The 15,748-nt window shown below is 38.1% G+C and overlaps 1 protein-coding gene across 1 annotated transcript in view; it reads right to left on the bottom strand.

The window, feature by feature from the left end:
* Window positions 1-8,489, bottom strand: part of HMGB1 (high mobility group box 1) — a 45,000-nt gene extending 36,511 nt beyond the window's left edge. Inside the window, exon 1 of the mRNA XM_053708474.1 lies at window positions 8,375-8,489. The gene's annotated coding sequence lies outside the window, so the exon portion shown is untranslated. The remainder of the gene's footprint in view (window positions 1-8,374) is intronic.
* Between the last annotated feature and the right edge of the window lie 7,259 nt (window positions 8,490-15,748).

Below are 15,748 nucleotides of genomic sequence, written 5' to 3'. Positions count from 1 at the left end.
AAACTTTGGTTGGTTGCAGTAGATATGAAGTGATACAAGATGTAAATCTCTTACCGCAGTCAGTCTAGGCTTAGCAGTTATCTGACTTACTACGGAGCGGCCCGACGGAGCCGTTTGGTGTGGCTGCAGCAGTGAAGGTGTGCGAGTGTGACTCACTTCCGGATTCGGCTGGGCGTAGACGTGCGCTGTACGCTGGGAGTGAGATTGCTCCGGTAAGCTCAGGAACAGATGACAGATGCACGATAAGAAGTTTAAAGTGCAAATAGCAAGCAAAAGATGGTAGTTCTTAAGTAAGTCTCTGAAACAGAGAAGGACCTGAAAGCTAACAGGATTTGTCTAAGGTAACACAGGATGAGATACCTCATTGACAGAAAACAACAATTCTCAGGCACTGAATGTGTGTTGAAAGCGAGGTTAAATAGGGTGGAGAGGATAATGGGAGGATATACCTTAAAGGGATATCACAGGGTGGATTTTTTTTATTTAAAGGGCCATAATACCCTAATGTTTAAACACTTGAAAGTGATGCAGCATAGCTGTAAAAAGCTGACTAGAAAATATCACCTGAACATTTTACCTCAAAAGTTCCTCAGTAGCCACCTCCCATTGTAAAGGATTTCTAAGCAGCATTTTAGTGTGTCTGTCCTAGGACAGCTTAGGGGATGAGCCTCGTGAACTCTCATATTATTTCACCAATCAGGTAAAGGAAGCTTACTATGAAATCTCATGAGAGTTAAGTCAAATCTCATGAGATCACAGTAAGAGTTCATGACCTCAGCACTGCTGATGCTGATTGGCTGCTGTTCATTTCTTCATTTTTTTTTTATTTTTACCTGCAGCTGGGAGCAGCTGAGTATAACTTTTTACACTGAACTTACTCTGCTGAGCTGAGGAGATTGTGAGGTAAAATATCTTCCTTTTTTACATAGAGATGCTCAGGTGATATTTTCCTGTCAGCTTTTTACAGTTATACTGCATCAGTTTCAAGTGATTTAGCATATGAGTATTATGTCCCTTTAAATTGGATTTATTTTTTTTTAAATTGGATTTTTTGGATATAAATCGAATTTTTTTTTTTAAATAAAATGCTTTTTGAGGAAAATATATTACCATCCAAAGGTTATTCCATAATGAAATAAAGATTTTTAATTATGTAGAATAAGGCTGTATATGTTTAATTTTTTTTTGGTAAATAAATTCCATTAATCCATTCACAATGCCATGCTCTTCCAGAGGTTTTTGTAAGATTATTGGGCAGTTTCTCTGCCTACAAGATATTATCACAGATGCTTGGTTTACTTTTGCAGTTCTCAAAACTGAATTTGACTCTTCTTCACAGCAAAAATGTTATAACATGAACAGAGTTGAGAAAAAGACCTTAATCCTAACTTCTACAAACCTATGAATACAGAATCAACCCCTTCAGTGCTAAGTTTCAAGAAGTTCAGTGAATAGAATAGAAACAATATTTTTCTGATTGTTTGGAGTGGAATAGATCTGCACAAGAAGAAAGTGAAACTAAGTGTGAGGAGGAAGGGGTAAGCAGACAAGCAGTACTACAAAATGAAAGTGAAACTTGTGGCAAATATTGTCAATAAATATCCAGTATCAGGGTCAAAACTTAAAGGGACACTGAACCCAAATGTTTTCTTTTGTAATTCAGAAAGAGCATGCAATTTTAAGCAACTTTCTAATTTACTCCTATTATCAATTTTTCTTCGTTCTCTTGCTATCATTATTTGAAAAAGAAGGCATCTAAGCTTTTTTTTGGTTTCAGTACTCTGGACAGCACTTTTTTATTGGTGGATGAATGTATCCACCAATCAGCAAGGACAACCCAGGTTTTCACCAAAAATGGGCCGGCATCTAAACTTACATTCTTGCATTTAAAATAAAGATACCAAGAGAGTGAAGAAAATTTGATAATAGGAGTAAATTAGAAAGTTGCTTAAAATGTCATGCTCAATCTGAATCACACAAAAACAAAATTTGGGGTACAGTGTCCCTTTAAGTGCTGAGGAAGAGGAGTTAGCTATGACATGGGTATCCACTCCAGCAATCATCCATCTGTAATGCCAACTATAATAAACTTCAAAGCTAAGGGAGAACCATTCAAGAAATATATGTTTGCTGAAGATATTTTAAAAGAAAGTCACACCAGTGAACTGGTGGAAGTCACTTAAGCACTTGGATTTAGAGACTGTTCAAGTAATGATTTCACTTTTAACAGCAGTAGCTTCTTCTGCAGGCGTTGAAAGAATATTCTCTTCCTTTGGACTCATTCATTCTAAATTGAGAAATCGTTTGGGACCCGATAAAGCAGGAAAGCTTGTTTTTCTTTTCCAGATTATGAACAAAGAAGAAGCTGAAGATGACGAGTGAGCTACAGAGGACAGTATTTAAGTTTTTCATGTGTAGGCTGGGCTGACAGTCTAACGCCTAGATTTAGAGTTCTGCATTAGCCGTCAAAACCAGCGTTAGGGGCTCCTAACGCTGGTTTTGGGCTACCGCTGGTATTTAGAGTCGTGTAGGTAAGGGTCTAACGCTCACTTTCCAGCCGCGACTTTTCCATACCGCAGATCCCCCTACGCCATTTGCGTATCCTATCTTTTCAATGGGATCTTTCTAACGCCGGTATTTAGAGTCTTGGCTGAAGTGAGCGTTAGAGCTCTAAAGACAAAACTCCAGCCGCAGCAAAAAGTCAGGAGTTAAGAGCTTTCTGGGCTAACGCCGGTTCATAAAGCTCTTAACTACTGTGCTCTAAAGTACACTAACACCCATAAACTACCTATGTACAGTACCCCTAAACCGAGGCCCCCCCACATCACCGCCACTCTAATAAAAAATTTTAACCCCTAATCTGCGGACCGCACACCGCCGCAACCTACGTTATCCCTATGTACCCCTAATCTGCTGCCCCTAACACCGCCGACCCCTATATTATATTTATTAACCCCTAATCAGCCGCCCCCAACGTCGCCGCCACCTACCTACAATTATTAACCCCTAATCTGCCGACCGGACTTCACCGCTACTATAATAAAGTTATTAACCCCTAATCCGCCTCACTCCCGCCTCAAAAACCCTATAATAAATAGTATTAACCCCTAATCTGCCCTCCCTAACATCGCCGACACCTAACTTCAAGTATTAACCCCTAATCTGCCGACCAGACCTCGCCGCTACTCTAATAAATGTATTAACCCCTAAAGCTAAGTCTAACCCTAACACCCTCCTAAATTAATCCAAGCGGGGGCTGAAGAGGTCCATCATCCGGCTGAAGTCTTGATCCAAGCGGGGGCTGAAGAGGTCCATCATTGGATCGGTGATACCTGGCGTGGTGAAGACAAGGTAGGGAGATCTTCAGGAGCTTAGTGTTAGGTTTATTTAAGGGGGGGTTGGGTTAGATTAGGGGTATGTGGGTGGTGGGTTGTAATGTTGGGGGGGGGGGTATTGTATGGGGTTTTTTTACAGGCAAAAGAGCAGAATTCTTTGGGGCATGCCCCGCAAAAGGCCCTTTTAAGGGCTGGTAAGGTAAAAGAGCTTTTTAAATTTTTATTTTTTTATTTTGGGGGGCTTTGTTATTTTATTAGGGGGCTTAGAGTAGGTGTAATTAGCTTAAAATTGTTGTAATATTTTTATAATGTTTGTAAATTATTTTTTTATTTTTTGTAACTTAGTTCTTTTTTTATTTTTTGTACTTTAGTTAGTTTATTTAATTGTATTTATTTGTAGGTATTTGTATGTAATTAATTTATTGATAGTGTAGTGTTAGGTTTAATTGTAGATAATTGTAGGTAGTTTATTAAATTTATTTATTGATAGTGTAGTGTTAGGTTTAATTGTAACTTAGGTTAGGATTTATTTTACAGGTAATTTTGTAATTATTTTAACTAGGTAGCTATTAAATAGTTATTAACTATTTAATAGCTATTGTACCTGGTTAAAATAAATACAAAGTTGCCTGTAAAATAAATATTAATCCTAAAATAGCTACAATATAATTTTTTATATTGTAGCTATATTAGGGTTTATTTTACAGGTAAGTATTTAGCTTTAAATAGGAATAATTTATTTAATAAGATTTAATTTATATTTAACTTAGGGGGGTGTTAGTGTTAGACTTAGCTTTAGGGGTTAATACATTTATTAGAGTAGCGGCGAGGTCTGGTCGGCAGATTAGGGGTTAATAATTGAAGTTAGGTGTCGGCGATGTTAGGAAGGCAGATTAGGGGTTAATACTATTTATTATAGGGTTTTTGAGGCGGGAGTGAGGAAGATTAGGGGTTAATAATTGTAGGTAGGTGGCGGCGACGTTGGGGGCGGCAGATTAGGGGTTAATAAATATAATATAGGGGTCGGCGGTGTTAGGGGCACATAGGTATAATGTAGGTTGTGGCGGTGTACGGAGTGGCAGATTAGGGGTTAAAAGTGTAATGCAGGGGTCAGCGATAGCGGGGGCGGCAGATTAGGGGTTAATAAGTGTAAGGCTAGGGGTGTTTAGACTCGGGGTTCATGTTAGGGTGTTAGGTGCAGACTTAGGAAGTGTTTCACCATAGGAAACAATGGGGCTGCGTTAGGAGCTGAACGTTGCTTTGTTGCAGGTGTTAGGTTTTTTTTCAGCTCAAACGGCCCCATTGTTTCCTATGGGGGAATCGTGCACGAGCACGTTTTTCAAGCTGGCCGTGTCCGTAAGCGCCGCTGGTATTGAGAGTTGCAGTGGCGGTAAATATGCCTCTACGCTCCCTTTTTGGAGCCTAACGCAGCCATTCTGTGAACTCTAAATACCAGCGGTATTTAAAAGGTACGGGGGGGAAAAAGCATGCGTAGCTAACGCACCCCTTTGGCCGCAGAACTCTAAATCTAGCCACAAGTTTCTTAAAATATATATATATATTGTTTAGCCAAATTAGTTAACAAACATGGATGTTTGTTTAAGCAAATAACATATGCTGTAATGTTATTGTTTCAATTGAATAAATCTATTTAAATTGTTATTATTAAGGTAATGATTATTTTTCTCCTTCCTAAGTACAACAGAAAAGTTGTCCAACTATGAATTATATTGATTAACCTATTAAACTGGGGATAAAAAAAAAACTAATATGAAAAGTTGTTATTCTAAAAATCTTCATCTACTTGCATATTAAAGTTATACCAGCAAGAATTAGTCTTTATGTAGAAAACTACGATTCAAATAAAGCCTTACTGACTAGGGATTTAAATTGTGAATTAAATCAGTTTGATTTAAATCAAATCCACCCTGGTTCCACTGCACTAAACCTAAAAGAATCAGACATATCGTTACAAATTATGAGGTAAATAAGAAAAAAGCTAGGAGCAAAATAAACACATTCTGGCTAACAGATTCCAAGTCTATGAGCATGGCTAATGTTAGCCAACACATTTTGGCAGTTTTTAACCTATAGAGTACTAAATAAAAATGTGGATTTTATGATGTACTGCTGCATCACCATTTTTATGTTGCTGAATATCGACAAAGTACAAGGACTCCTATGTAGAGCGGCATTCTTGGGTAGATCCCCTGATCTTAGGCACAGGTGGTTTGTGTCAGGCTGGCGTTCCGCAATAGTGGTAACCTGATAAATAGGTGAATTATTCCAAATTGGATCAGCGCAAAACAAGGAGTTCCTGTACATACAAACTTTCATGGATTGAATGCCTATCACCCACTGACTGTAGACTATGTTGGGCCTACATAAGCTAATACTGGTGAGTACACTGGGGCCTTGATCATCCAGATATCATTGTGTGTATTTTCCCCATGAAAACATTGTGATTATACAATGCACTGTAATTCCCCAATCTTCACTATCTTTTTTGCTTCCGTCTGGGGAGTTCAAGGGGGGGCAAAGCCCCATTGTAAAGCTCATTCCCCAAGGTTCACTTGGGGTGGATGCCAGAGAATCTGCGGGGCGCCTTCCTTGAACCCCCCAGGCGGAGGCAAAATAAAGTGTAGATGGGGGAATTACAGCACATCAGGCTTTACCCACAGTCGCTTGGATTTCTTGCTTTACCCATAACATACACACACATATTTATACACACACACACACACACACAAATGTCTTTCTTTGCTCAAACATACAAGAAATACTATCCACTTAAGTAAATATAAGTTTGAAAAAGCTAGGAGTCATTTTTGACCCTTCACTTTCTGCATCCAAGGTTTGCTTTTAATATATTCCTAAGTGGACACAACAGGTGGGGTCAAATTTGAATCTACAAAACAATAATAATTTTTTTCTAACACAATTACAGTGGCTAGACTTGTACACTACAGTTCTAAGTCCCAATTAGCTCCTCCAAATAAAGCAAGTGCTGGGTAGAGTTTGGCTGTTAACTGCAGCAAACAAGGCATTCATGCAACAAAAATGTCACATGTTGGTTTGTTAATGTACTGCAATACTGCAGAAAATCTTGTAATCACAGGGTGATTACTGTCCCTTTCATGGGACATGCAGAATTTCCCAAAAATTATCAAATGTACTTAAATTTTATGTATCACGCGATTATCAATACAACACAGAACACTAATTTCACAGTTATTTTTATTTTATTAAAAACAGTTGCAATGTTTATAGGTTACATAAAAACCTACAAGCTAAACAGAATTTTGAGTGGGGCAAATGTTTATCAATGCATACGTGAAAGAAAGAGAAGTTGTATATAAGATTGGGTTAAAAAATTAGTACACAAGGAAAGGACACCCGATTCATTTTTTTAAGGTTTAAAACTAGTGAAAACAGGTACACAATGATGAACAATTGTTGGCAGTTAGAACTTGTCTTATAGGGAGATAAAACAAGTAACATACACACTAGAACCCCCTTGTGTTTAAAATAGTTCAGATGTTTCCCAGCCCTAGCTGAAACTCGTGATGTTTCACATGGGGCAATGACTTTATTTACAATAAACACCATGTATAATGGTCCAGCCAATCAGTTTGTAATGTTTAGATCTATCTTACTGAAAATCAATACAGATTCTGCTTTTAAATAGCTCAGCCAGACACTTTGATAAGTAATGAGGATGATCCGGGAAGGAAGAGAAAAGGTCAACAATGACAGAATTTTCTTCTTCCATTTTGTGCTCAGAGCTTCTTGATGACAGAAAGTCCCCTTGAAATCTAGCTGCCCGTCTACTCCCGTATACTGGGTCGGTATCTGGCAAGCAGTTTTGGTATTCTTGGGGCTTCTTATACAGCTCAGAATTCTCCACGTAGCTGCATCCAGCTCTCCCTTCATAGACATTACAACACTGCAGGCTGAGAAAATGCTGCGCGTTCGCAAAGCGCGCCCCCCACCCTACCCTGTTCATAGCATGGCGGTTGTGAGCCCGTTCACGCCTTGCTATGTCGCCCTTCAGATCTATTGTCACTTAGCTGGTGTGCGCGCAATCCAAAGCGTGCACACGCTCCTCCTCTCCCATATTAAACCACCATGTTAGTCAGAGTGCGGCTCGCAACCGCCATCTCGTATTATCCAGTAGTAGATTGTGTTTTTCTACCAAATATATGGGCATTTAAAAGACGGAAATAGGAATTTCACTATTAGCTGAGGAGGCAGATCATCTTTGCGGGCTTTAAAACTTTTCTCCTATACTTAGAATCCTTAGAAAACGCGCGTGCCTCAGCCCAGCTCCCCCTAATGGCTCTAGCTCTCTTGTTTTCAGCATATAGTCCTATAGTCAGCCATGTTATAGCAATAACAGTTCTTGTGCTAATTTATGCTTTTTTTTACCAACACGCCCTGTACCTCAGCAAACCTCCGCTGTGGGTCAGCATTACCCTGGCACCTCGTATCTTTCTCCTTAGTGTTTCTGCCCGATTTAGGTTGATTTGCTCAGGGGTGCTGGCTTTATGGCTTATTGCATTACACGCACCTAGTGATCTCATGCACCATCCGATCTACTGTACATCACTCACCTCATCATAATACAAATGATGAATTAAAAGTTTTAAAATGACTATGTTGGATACAAATTTAACAAGTACACATGAAATGAAGACTTATTACTGTTTTGAGCCCGTTTACCAGTAAGAGCAGTGACACATTACTAAGCAATGCATTGCAGCCCCCTATGACTCACAAGGGATTAAAAAAATATCTTGTATTATAATCAGTTATACATTTTATATTGTTTAAAACAAGTGTTGTAATTGTATGTGAATAATGTCATATCTTGTCTGTAACCCCAGTTTCTGTCAGCTGCTCCGCTTTTATCTTCTAATTTATTGTTTTAAATTATTTTATTTTTTGACTGAGTGACTTATTGTTGTCCTCGTCATCAAAATCACCCACTTGTTCTCTACACACACATTCAGTGACACTTCGTACTGTGTTGTACTCACCCAATGCTGTGCCTATGGAGCTCAATGTACTGCAATGGCTGTGAGAACAGGATCGATACGCAGCCTCTTCACTCTCCCAATCTGTAACATTACTCTCAGACCAAAGTAGCACTGATTGGTTACCGTCAAGTATTCCCTTGCTCTAATTGGACAGCTAACCTCCATTGTCCTGACCAGCAGACAATGCTAATTGGCTAAGATTTGACAAACGTCACCTGAATGGAAAACAGCGCGCAAATACAAACACACTGCTAGGGAGCACTGGAATCTCAGAGTGGATGCGGCTGTAATGCACAGTTATAGTGTTTGCAATAGAAGCTTGCCATAGTCCACATAACCCAATGTAGTAAAGTAAGCAGCGGGGACTTATCTGCGTGACAGCGCAGTGGCAAGCAATTCCACACACTTTAACATGTCCAACGGCATCTGTGGACAGGGCGACCTCACTCCACAACCTACATATTTCTCGAGTGCCCGTGAAATAAGAGCTTTTATCAAATGTACTTCTTATGTTGCGGACCTCATCGTGCACGCGCTTCTATACTAAATACCCGTTAAATTGCAAAAAAGCGAGTTAAATTTCGCAATGCTGTTTATTTATTCACACTTATATTGTATTATAGAACGCACAAGTTCACCTGCCAGACTGCATAACTACGAATGCCTATAAATAAATTTACACAGTTTTATCTTCTACTTGATAATTACATTTATTTACAATGTTTTAATGATTTAAATATTAATAGTATATGTTTTAATAAAACGATATATATATATAATGCAAATCTTTATTTTTAAACCACAATATACATAAAGCAAAATATCCAAATGTTTGATATCATATGTATTTGTACAACAGTTATTATTCATGTTTAAAATGTGTATTTGAAATATCCTCTGGCGCATTATATTTAGGATATTCATCAACTCATTACATACTGATATCCATACAGTGAATGTCATTACATGCATTGTTTTAATGTAATTACATATTGTGGTATAAGATGTACATTTATGCTATATGAGTGTTCGTAAAAATGGTTTTACGAATGAAGATGTGGTATCAATTATATTGTTCATCAACAGGTCATTTGGTCCCAAATATATATTATCCCTGTAGGCAGCAGAACGTCGTGTACTGCAATCAGCTGTCAATGGGAAACTGTCAGTGTCAATGAGCACCAAGGGTTAGGAGCGCGCACTCGTCACTTCCCCGGGATCAAACAGAGCAAGCATCCTCTTTGTGGTAGCCGGTTCATTTAACCTCTTGCTTGACAGATGGGGTTGTAGCGTTCTGCTACGCAATGAATTACATCATAAATCACTATATTACAGAGATAATTAATAACTCTAAATTGTATCCCTAACATTTTAATTACATATCTAGCAAATTCACTTTCCCGAAGAGTAAACTGAAATGTTACTAATATTAGAAACAGATCCTGGAAAAACAAATATTCAGGTTATTCATGGTAGCTTTACTTATCTTTAATATACTTATGACTTTAGAATACAATAAACGTGTTATTTAAAACAACAATTTCACAGTGAAAAAATATTTTAAACATTCAGAATTCTTTATAAAAAATATGACGACTGTTATGTAAAATACAGTTGAATAAGTAACCTCATTACTAAGATTGGTTTCATGTAGGTTTTAAACACAAATGGTATAGCTTGCATTTCCCTCGGTTTTTATGCTGCTATTGTAGTTGGAATGAATGCTGATTTTAGTCAGGGCGACCTTCATTGAAGAGTGGTATTTTATTAGCTCGCTTTATTTTTGCAAAATTGTTGCAGAAAATACACAAAGTGCAGCTCAAAAGCAAAGCTAATTACTTTAAAATCTTTATCGAGATCCTGCTGTGAATGACTTTTGAATGAAAAATAAAAAAATGCATACTGTATTACTTAGTTTAATAATCCACTTCAATAAAAAGCAAAACAGAGAAGTGTAAGAAAATACAGTCTTTACAGCTAACAACCAACACCTAGATTTAGAGTTTTGCGTTAGAAGGGGTGCGTTAGCTACGCATGTTTTTTTCCCCGCACCTTTTAAACAATGCTGGTATTTAGAGTTCTCTGAAGGGCTGCGTTAGGCTCCAAAAAGGGAGCGTACAGGCATATTTACCGCCACTTCAACTCCCAATACCAGCGTTGCTTACGGACGCGGCCAGCTTCAAAAACGTGCACATGCACGATTTCCCCATAGGAAACAATGGGGCAGTTTGAGCTGAAAAAAAACCTAACACCTGCAAAAAAAGCAGCGTTCAGCTCCTAACGCAGCCCCATTGTTTTCTATGGGGAAACACTTCCTAAGACTGCACCTAACACCCTAACATGAACCCTGAGTCTAAACACCCCTAACCTTACACTTATTAACCCCTAATCTGCCGACCCCGCTATCGCTGACCCCTGCATATTATTATTAACCCCTAATCTGCCGCTTCGTACACCACCGCAACCTACATTATCCCTATGTACCCCTAATCTGCTGCCCCTAACATCGCCGACCCCTATATTATATTTATTAACCCCTAATCTGCCCCCCCCAACGTCGCCGCTACCTAGCTACACTTTTTAACCCCTAATCTGCCGACCAGACCTCACCGCTACTATAATAAATGTATTAACCCCTAATCCGCCTCACTCCCGACTCAAAAACCCTATAATAAATTTTATTAACCCCTAATCTGCCCTCCCTAACATCGCTGACACCTAACTTCAAGTATTAACCCCTAATCTGCCGACCGGACCTCGCCGCTACTCTAATAAATGTATTAACCCCTAAAGCTAAGTCTAACTCTAACACTAAAACCCCCCCTAAGTTAAATATAATTTAAATCTAACGAAATAAAATAAATCTTATTAAATAAATTAATCCTATTTAAAACTAAATACTTACCTGTAAAATAAACCCTAATATAGCTACAATATAAATAATAATTATATTGTAGCTATTTTAGGATTTATATTTATTTTACAGGCAACTTTGTATTTATTTTAACTATGTACAATAGCTATTAAATAATTATTAACTATTTAATAACTACCTAGTTAAAATAATTACAAAATTACCTGTAAAATAAATCCTAACCTAAGTTACAATTAAACCTAACACTACACTATCAATAAATTAATTAAATAAACTACCTACAATTATCTACAATTAAATCAACTAAACTAAATTACAAAAACAAACAAACACTAAATTACAAAAAAAAAAAACACTAAATTACAAAAGATAAAAAAATTACATGAATTTTAAACGAATTACACCTACTCTAAGCCCCCTAAAAAAATAACAAAGCCCCCCAAAATAAAAAAATGCCCTACCCCTATTCTAAAATAAAAATGTAACAGCTCTTTTACCTTACCAGCCCTTAAAAGGGCCTTTTGCGGGGCATGCCCCACAAGAAAAACAGCTCTTTTGCATTTAAATAAACATACAATACCCCCCCAACATTACAACCCACCACCCACATACCCCTAATCTAACCCAAACCCCCCTTAAAAACCTAACACTAAGCCCCTGAAGATATTCCTACCTTATCTTCACCACGCCGGGTATCACCGATCCGTCCAGAAGAGGCTCCGAAGTCTTCATCCTATTCGACAAGAAGAGGTCCAGAAGAGGGTCCGAAGTCTTCATCCTATCCGGCAAGAAGAGGGCATCCGGACCGGTAGACATCTTCATCCAGGCGGATCCATCCTCTTCTTCCGGCGACTCCCGACGAATGAAGGTTCCTTTAAGTGACGTCATCCAAGATGGCGTCCCTCGAATTCGGATTGACTGATAGGATTCTGATCCAACCAGCCAATCAGATTGAGCTCACATTCTATTGGCTGTTCCGAATAGCCAATAGAATGCAAGCTCAATCTGATTGGCTGATTGGATCAGCCAATCGGATTGAACTTGAATCTGATTGGCTGATTCAATCAGCCAATCAGATTTTTCCTACCTTAATTCCGATTGACTGATAGAATCCTATCAGCCAATCGGAATTCGAGGGACGCCATCTTGGATGACGTTACTTAAAGGAACCTTCATTCGTCGGGAGTCGCCGGAAGAAGAGGATGGATCCGCGTCGACTGCTTCAAGATGGTCCCGCTCCGTGCCGGATGGAAGAAGATAGAAGATGCCGCCTGGATGAAGATTTCTACCGGTCCGGATGCCCTCTTCTTGAATGATAGGATGAAGACTTCGGACCCTCTTCTGGACCTCTTCTTGCCGGATAGGATGAAGACTTTCGGAGCTTCTTCTGGACGGATCGTGATACCCGGCGTGGTGAAGATAAGGTAGGAAGATCTTCAGGGGCTTAGTGTTAGGTTTTTTAAGGGGGGTTTGGGTTAGATTAGGGGTATGTGGGTGGTGGGTTGTAATGTTGGGGGGTATTGTATGTTTATTTAAATGCAAAAGAGCTGTTTTCTTTTGGGGCATGCACCGCAAAAGGCCCTTTTAAAGGGTCTGGTAAGGTAAAAGAGCTGTTAAATGTTTATTTTAGAATAGGGTAGGGCATTTTTTTATTTTGGGGGGCTTTGTTATTTTTTAGGGGGCTTAGAGTAGGTGTAATTAATTTAAAATTCATGTAATCTTTTTTTTATTTTTTGTAATTTAGTGTTTGGTTTTTTTTTGTAATTTAGTGTTTGTTTTTGTAATTTAGTTTAGTTGATTTAATTGTAGATAATTTTAGGTGGTTTATTTAATTAATTTATTGATAGTGTATTTTAACTAGGTAGCTATTAAATAGTTATTAACTATTTAATAGCTATTGTACCAAGTTAAAATAAATACAAAGTTGCCTGTAAAAAAAATATAAATCCTAAATAGCTACAATATAATTATTATTTATATTGTAGCCATATTAGGGTTTATTTTACAGGTAAGTATTTAGTTTTAAATAGGATTAATTTATTTAATAAGATTTATTTTATTTCGTTAGATTTAAATTATATTTAACTTAGGGGGGTTTTAGTGTTAGGGTTAGACTTAGCTTTAGGGGTTAATACATTTATTAGAGTAGCAGCGAGGTCCGGTCTTCAGATTAGGGGTTAATACTTGACGTTAGGTGTCAGCGATGTTAGGGAGGGCAGATTAGGGGTTAATAAAATTTATTATAGGGTTTTTGAGTCGGGAGTGAGGCGGATTAGGGGTTAATATATTTATTATAGTAGCGGGTGAGGTCCGGGTCGGCAGATTAGGGGTTAAAAAGTGTAGGTAGGTAGCGGCGACGTTGGGGGGGGGAGATTAGGGGTTAATAAATATTATGTAGGGGTCGGCGATGTTAGGGGCAGCAGCTTAGGGGTACATAGGGATAATGTAGGTGGCGGTGGTGTGCGGTCGGCAGATTAGGGGGTTAAAAATTTTTAATAGAGTGGTGGCGATGTGGGGGGGCCTCGGTTTAGGGGTACATAGGTAGTTTATGGGTTTTAGTGTACTTTATAGCACAGTAGTTAAGAGCTTTATGAACCGGCGTTAGCCCATAAAGCTCTTAACTCCTGACTTTTTTCTGCGGCTGGAGTTTTGTCGTTAGAGTTCTAACGCTCACTTCAGCCAAGACTCTAAATACCGGCGTTAGAAAGATCCCATTGAAAAGATAGGATACGCAATTGACGTAAGGGGATCTGCGGTATGGAAAAGTCGCGGCTGGAAAGTGAGCGTTAGACCCTTACCTACAAGAATCTAAATACCAGCGGTAGGCCAAAACCAGCGTTAGAACCCCCTAACGCTGGTTTTGACGGCTAACGCAGAACTCTAAATCTAGGCGCAAGTTATTCATTTAAACCAAAATTTTACTTTGTTACTTTTAAATGTAAGTTAGTGGTTCTGTATTATTGCTTATTTTAGAAAAGGCACCAAAACACCCCTTTATTTATACTATTTAAATAGACATGAAACCCCCCCAAAACTTTCACAATTCAGATAGAGCATACCATTTTAAAGGGATACTGAACCCAATTTTTTTTTCATGATTCAGATAGAGCTAACAATTTTAAGCAACTTTCTTATATACTCCTATTATCATTTTTTCTTCGTTCTCTTGCTATCTTTATTTGAAAAATAAGGCATCTAAGCTAAGGAGCCAGCCAATTTTTGGTCCAGTACCCTGGACAGCACTTGTTTATTGGTGGGTGCATTTATCCACCAATCAGCAAAAACAACCCAGGTTGTGAACCAAAAATGGGCCGGCATCTAAACTTACATTCTTGCTTTTCAAATAAAGATACCAAGAGAATGAAGAAAATTGATAATAGAAGTAAATTAGAAAGTTGCTTAAAATTGCATGCTTTATCGGAATCATGAAAGAAAAAATTTGGGTTCAGTGTCCCTTTAAGTTAGTTTCTAATTTACTTTGTTCTCTTGGTATCCTTTGTTGCTGTGGAGTAAATGCATTCCTAAGAATCTGACTTGGCCATCAATTGCGGCTGCTGTATCTGGGAGGTGATTGACTTTATTAGTGGCCTCCCAAGGCTGGTATTATATGGCAACAATGAGTTAAACAACTTTAGATGAAGCTTTAGGTAGGAAAAGTCTTTGTGTAATAATTGGATTTAAAGCTTGAAAACTTGAAAATAGGCCTGTTGAAGACTTGCAAACACCATTAGCTTTGCAGGTATCTCAAAAACTAAGAAGAAAAAATAATCCAGAATACAAAAAGAGACATTGTATATTGATATTTTAGAGGGATCCATTGTTCTTTGTTATTATTGGATATTCAAGTCTCCAGTACTTTCTTGGACATTGTATTTATTTCATTTTGGATATTTAAGCACTTTGATGGACATATTTTGATGATTGTTTGATCCTCTAAGTTTCTTTTTTGTCTCTATGTATTGTTTTATATACTTTTTAAGACACATTTGAATAACTTTGTATTATATAACTTTATTATAAATTTATTATACCCAGAATATGAGTCTTTAGACTAGTTTGTGCTTCTGATGTTTAGGGCAAAAAAGTGAGAATAAGGAAATTTCCATGTTTCTCGCTAAAAAAACTTTACAAATGATATCACCATATTTAAAGTCGCAACTTTTCATATGTGCAAACAAATCGACTGATGTTCGTTCGCAAAGTCTTTAATAATGCAATAATTTGTCTGAAAATGCCTGTTTCCTTGAATTAATCTCTATTGGTATTTTAAAATGCCACAAATTAATTTGCAGTTCTCACATATGCCTAGATTTAGAGTTCTGCGTTAGCCGTCAAAAGCAGCGTTACAGGGGTCCTAACGCTGCTTTTGGGGCGCCACCGCTGGTATTTAGAGTCAGACAGGAAAGGGTCTAACGCTCACTTTCAAGCCGCGACTTTTCCATACCGCAGATCCCCTTACGCCAATTACGTCTCCTATCTTTTCAATGGGATCTTCCTAA

This window comes from Bombina bombina, chromosome 3 (genome assembly GCF_027579735.1).
Source record: "Bombina bombina isolate aBomBom1 chromosome 3, aBomBom1.pri, whole genome shotgun sequence".
Taxonomy (NCBI): domain Eukaryota; kingdom Metazoa; phylum Chordata; class Amphibia; order Anura; family Bombinatoridae; genus Bombina; species Bombina bombina.
The sequence above is the reverse complement of the archived record's forward strand: the minus strand, read 5'-3'. Positions and strand labels throughout refer to the sequence as shown.